The sequence below is a fragment of the Sturnira hondurensis genome, unplaced genomic scaffold (assembly GCF_014824575.4).
Source record: "Sturnira hondurensis isolate 20B ecotype Veracruz unplaced genomic scaffold, ASM1482457v3 Scaffold0007865, whole genome shotgun sequence".
In the NCBI taxonomy this organism is placed as follows: domain Eukaryota; kingdom Metazoa; phylum Chordata; class Mammalia; order Chiroptera; family Phyllostomidae; genus Sturnira; species Sturnira hondurensis.
Window position 1 is genome coordinate 14,555,004 of NW_028080496.1, and position 6,000 is coordinate 14,561,003.

Genomic DNA, 6,000 nt, shown 5'->3' on the forward strand with positions numbered 1-6,000 from the left:
GTGCCCTGGGGGACCACAGGCTGGATGCCCCAGTGGGATTTTGTTTTGAGTTGGTGAAAATGTTCTGGAATCGATGGTGCTGATGGTCACAAAATTCAGTGAATATACTAAAAAGCATTGAATTGTACCATTTAAATGAGTGGATTATATGTTAAGTGTATCTCAGTAAAGCTCATACAAACATGAGTCTCCTGGCTGGTGTGGCCCAGTGGATTGAGTGCTGGCCTGTGAACCAAATGGTTGCTGGTTCAATTCCTAGTCAGGGCACATGCCTGGGTTGCAGGCCAGGTCCCCAGTTGGGGGTGTGCAAGAAGCAACTGATTGATGTTGCTCTCCCTCTCTTTCTCCCTCCCTTCCACTCTCTGTAAAAATTCATAAATAAAATCTTTAAAAGATATATTTATATACTTAAAAACATCAATCAATATATGCTACCATACTAATAGTCTAGGGAGAAAAATCATATCATCATATTAACTGATGCAGAAAAAGCATTTGACAAAATTCAACGCCCATGACAAAAATTCTAACAAAAGTAGGGGGACTTCCTCAGCTTGATAAAGAATATCTACAAAAATCCTGTAACTAACATGACAATTAACGGTGAGAAAAGTGAAACTTCCTGCCAAGATCAGGAACAAGACAGGGATGTCCACTCTTAACACTTATTTATCATAGTACTAGAAATTCTAGCCAGTGTGATAGGGCAAGAAAAGGAAATAAAGGCATAGAGAACAGAAAGAAACGAAGAGAGCTATCCCAATTTGCAGATGATATGATTGTCTGCATAAAAAATCCCATGGAAGCCCTGGCTGGCATGGCTCAGTTGGTTGGAACATCCTCCTATAAACTAAAAGGTCACGGGTTCAATTTCGGATCAGGGCACACACCTAGCTTGTGGGTTTAGTCCCCAGTCAAGGCACATTCAGGAGGCAACTGACTGATGTTTCTCTCTCTCTATTCCTCCCTTTCCCACTCTCCAAAATTAATGACCATGTCCTTGGGTGAGGATTAAAAAACAAAATCCCAAGGAATCTATGAAGGAAAAACCTACCCTCATAGAACTAGTAAGTGAGTTCGGCAAGGTCATAGAATATAAGACAAATATTTTTAAAGCTACAATATATCCATATACTATCAATAAACACTTTGACACCAAAATTAAAAATGTAGCATCCTTTACCACTGCTAAAAATAATTAAATATTTAGGTGTACATTGCCAGCATATGAGACACTATAAATACATACTGGAAACTACACAATGATAATAAAAGAAATCAAAGATCTAAACAAATGAAGAGCTAAGTCGTGTTCATGGATTGAAAGGCTCAATATAATCAAGATGTTAATTCTCCCCAGTTAGATACACAGACGTAATGCAATGTTTATCAGAAGTCCAGCAAGAATTTTTGTAAATACAAACAGGATTATTCTAAAATGTATATGGGAGAGCAAAAGGTTTAGAATAGCTAAAACAACCTGGAAATAGAAGAGTAAAGTGGGAGGAACCAATCTACACCATTGCCAACCTCACTTCATAGATGCAATGCCCAGGAGTGGGAGGTGTGGGCAGCGAAACACACGTGGACACGTGGGTCACTGGAACAGGCAGAGAACCCAGAAACAGGGGCCACACAAATACGCCTTGTAGACTGTTTCAATTTATTCATTCGACAGAGAGAGAGAAAAACATCAATTTGTTGTTCCTCTTATCTATGCATTCACTGGTTGACTTTTGTATGTGCCCTGACCGGGAATCTAACCCGTGACCTTGGTGTACGTCGACAAGGGCAGTTTGGCGGCTTCTCTAAAGCTAACTACCAAACGCCCAGGCGCGCACAGCAGACCCGGGCAGTTACGGCCGAGAGATGAAACCTACACTCACGCAGAAGCTCACGCGCGCGAGTCAGAGCTTCCCTGTCCGTGCCCCCCCACCCCCACCCCGCGCCCGGCGCGGCCCAGCTGGCTGTGCGCGGCTGGGCGCTTGGAGGAACCGCGCGCCCCGGAGCCACGGAACCCCGCGCGGCAGTGAAGAGGCGCCTACTGTAGATACACCCAACGATGCGCAAGAACCTTGAGTTCAAGTACGGACTGAAAAAGAAAAACCTAATCCCCAAAGTTACAGCTTTCTTGAAATGACAAATTGGAGATGGGGAGGGATCGGCGGCTGCCAGGGGTTAAGCAGGGGCTGGGGCAGAGGGCTGGGGGTTGGCGATAAAAGGGCAACGGCGGGGCGGGGGGGTGGTCCTTGTGGAGCTGGTGACCTCGCCGTGGCGCACAACCCGGCGGGGACCCCAAGCCATAGTTGTACAGTCACCACGGGGGAGTCTGGGCGAGGGGCGCACAGGCTCCGTCCGTAGCGTTTCTCACGCCTGCGTGTGAATCCACAGCTACCGCGAAATCAAAACCGTAACGGCCCCGCCTCCCCGAGCCTCCCCCCGCCACCCCCCCCACCCCCCCGCTGCCTCTCCGGCTGCCTCTCCGCCTTCACGGCGCAGCCTCTCGGTTCTGGCGGCTCACGTCTTCCCTGAACGCACTACCGTCCCGGGTTCGCCCGGCGTTGGGAACGACCTTCTCAGGATCCCCAGCAACCCGGCTGGGTCCCTGCCCTGGCTCCGGCAGCCGGCCCCACCGCGCCCTCCCTCTCGGTCCGGGCTCCCTGGGCCTCGGGCGCTGCCCCCGTTCCCTTCGCTGCCCCCGCCGCCCCCTCGGGCCTCCGTCCGGACCCAGCCGGAGTGCGTGTCCCACCCGCAGCCTCCGCGACGCGGGGCCCCGCACTGCCCGGCCGCCGCAGGGCGCGCTCACCCACCGAAGTCCCGCTCCTTCTCCAGCCTTCCCCACCCGCTTCTTCCAGACACGTCCCAGATGCTCCGCTCACCTGCTCACCACCGCTCGCAGCAGGGATGCCGCACCCCGGCCCGCGGCCCGCCCTCGGGAAAGGACGCCCCCAGCAGGCGGGAGCACCGCCCGCCCGCCCGGCCGGGTCCCGAGCAGGAAGCGCCGCGAGGGTCCTGCGCCGCGAAAAACGGGCCGAGCCCCTTCACCCAGCAAGGCCCTCGCCGCGGCTGCGCCCAGGCCTCTCCCTCTAGTCGAAATGACCGAGTTGCCACCGACTAGCTAAAGGTGGCCGACGTTTCAGACACAGTCGGCCCTAAATGCATCCACGTCGGCGCCGCAGGGTCGGCCCTCGGGCTCGGCTTCCTTCCCCACCCGCCCTCAGTAATGCATCCCGCGGCCCCGCTCCGGGTCCTGCAAGGGCCACCCCACCGGGCTTCTCCGGGGACCCGCGCGGCCCGCCCCCGCGCCAGCCGGAGCTGCTCCACCGCGGGCTCCTCGCGCACTGGGGCCCCAGGTGTGGTGGGCGGGCTCAGGCGGCGGCAGCACTGGGTGCGGGGAGGCCTGGGGACAGCGCACAGAGGCTGCCCCTGTTTTCGGAGGGCGAGGAGAGGGTTCTGCCTCGCGGCCCTGTCCGCTCGGCCCAGCAGCCTTCGCTCCGGGCCTGCGGAATGACCCACTAAGTGAGGTGTCGCAACGCGACAACCGCGGAGCTGTCCCGACCGCAGCCCTTCCTGACCGCTCCGCGAGCAGAGCGGATCTGAGGTTTGGAGGGCTTGCGGGGCTTGTTGCATTTACGCGGCCGAGCCCAGGCTCGGGGCCAATGAGCCGGCGGGGGCGGGAGGACAACAGAGGCCCGGGGAAGCTGCCCGCAGTGCCCTCAGCCCGGCCAGGCGGCCCCTGAGCTAGACCCGGGAACACGGGGCAGGCAGGCGGCGACCCGGGCACAGAAGGTAGGAAGGTTTCCTCACACACCTGACCACCCGCTCTCTCGGCACCTCTCGGGCTCTTTAATCACTTGACTTAATACAGTCATGAAAAGCGAGCAAGGAAAACGTGCACTGGCCACTGTGAAAACGTTGTTAAAAAGAAATTATTTCACAGTTAATCCTCCCCTCTGTGCACAGGGTCTGAGGTTCTGTGCAAAACACCCGGCTCGTGGAATGTTCTTCACAGAAAACTGTTCCCGCCAGAAGTCTAGCTCTCAGCGTGCAACTGCCCGTACTCAGAGTCCTCAGAGGTGGGGCTGCGCCTGCTTCCGAGGGGTGGTCGTGCCTGGGGGCGTGATTGTGTCTCGGGGGCGTGGCCACGCTCGGAGGCGTGGTCGTGGCTATGCCTGCGGGGCCATGGTCCTGCCTAGGGGCGTGGCTGTCTCTCGGGGCGTTGGGCCGTGTGAGCAGGGCGGGGCCGCCTGTGCGGGGCGTGGCCCTGTCCTGGAGTGTGGTTGTGTCCTTTGGGTCTGATGCACGCTTTCTAGTAGAGCAGCCCAGGGAAGGGGCAGGAGCGGCGCCGGGGGCATTAGGAGGCCAGGCCCCGGGTCATCTTCCTCCTCCACCCCCTGAGCAGAGCCAGACGGGTCCGCGCCGAGCACAGCTCAGAGGGGCCCGCTGTACTTTCTGTCCCCTGCCGGCCAGGACACAGACCCTGGAGTCATGGGTTCGCAAAAGTGTCAACTGCTTAATTAATAACTTCTAGAATATTCGACCACATAACATTGTTTGTGATCCCTGATGTTCTGGTTTTAAAGACACGTCTCCCTCTGAGCCTGTGACAAGGGCGGTGCTCTCGGGGACTTGCCCGCAGCGCCGCGACCGCACCCTCCCCGGGCTCCGGGCCAGCCCCGCCACACTCATGTCGGACCCTTTCGCTACTTTTGTGTCCCCGTGTTGTTGGCTTTCGCCCATTCTTTAAACCACTTTGGAAACTGTGTCCTCTGCTCCCCACATACTCTGGGACCGGAGTCCTTGCGTCCTCCTGCTCCTGGTCTGGCGCAGTGCGCAGAGGATGGCTGCGCAGAGGCTACAGGTGCGCTGGGGACCCCGGCCTCACCTCTGAGCCCGGCCCACAGCGCCGCGACCAGCCAGAGGAGCGGCCCTCCCCGGGGTGCCACAGGCGGCAGCAATAACAAAGTCCTGAATCAAGACTCACCCGTGGGCAAGCGACTCCCAAGTTCCCCTCTGCAGGCCAGGCCACTGTCTGGATGATTTCATGTTTCCTTTGATGTCTCCAAGGTGCCCTGAGTCATGAGACTGCTACTGGACCTGCCCCCAGGGCCCTGAGGCTGTCCCACCATCCATCCAGATGCACCCACCCCAAATGGGGAGCCCCCTGACCACCCACCCTCATCTAGCAAGACCCCTCACCTGACTAATGTCCCCTGCCCTAGCTGTACAGACGCAGGACTAGAGAGTGGTTTTCTCCTGCTGACGAGCTGCTCCCTACCACCCAGCCTCAGGGATCTTTCCAAAACTCACGTTTGAACATGTTGTTCTCCAGCTTAAAACCTCTCCTGGGAGTCTCAGGTGTGGGGCGCCTCTGGCTCTCCAGGGACAGCCAAATCACTGCCCCTTTCCTGAGTCAGAGCTCAGACAGTCCCCTGGGGAGCCCTGTGCAGTGGGGGCCCCTGGCCCAGGCCTGGGTCTCTAAGCCCAAGGATGTTAACCTCCACGTCCTTGAAAAAGCTGGCGACATTAAGCCCATGTGATACCACTGTGTGGCCAAGTGAGAAGAAGCAGCGTTAAGGGATTTGAAGGGCGCATTCCGTTCCCCAGAAACTCCTGACCCGCGCTCACGTGCGAGGCCAGCGCTGGGGGCAGAGCCGCGGGGCAGGCCAAGCAGAACCCTGGCTTCGGAGCACTTCGCAGCCTCCACCTCAGCGCCCGTAGCCGGGGGTCCTCCCCAGGGAGCCGCACCCGTCCATTAGAAGATGCGCGCGGTGCTCACGCGCGCTCAGTCTACCAAGGCTTTACACTGACTTTCCCAGCTCTGGAAAGCAACTACCCGACGCAGGCTTATTAAAACCCCGCCTGCTGCCCACCTCCTGGCTCCCAACTAACCTGAGACTTGATCTTTCTCCAAGAGCGAAGTTTAAGGTCCAAACTGCTAGCTCGGAACCGCGAGGGGAGCGCAGTATTCAGGAGAGCACTGGACTCTCGAAGGGCTCG

General features: G+C 57.5%; 1 protein-coding gene across 1 annotated transcript in view; it reads right to left on the reverse strand.

The window, feature by feature from the left end:
* The window catches only part of OCA2 (OCA2 melanosomal transmembrane protein), a 158,036-nt gene extending 152,036 nt beyond the window's left edge, over window positions 1-6,000 (reverse strand). Inside the window, exon 1 of the mRNA XM_037053812.1 lies at window positions 5,893-6,000. The gene's annotated coding sequence lies outside the window, so the exon portion shown is untranslated. The remainder of the gene's footprint in view (window positions 1-5,892) is intronic.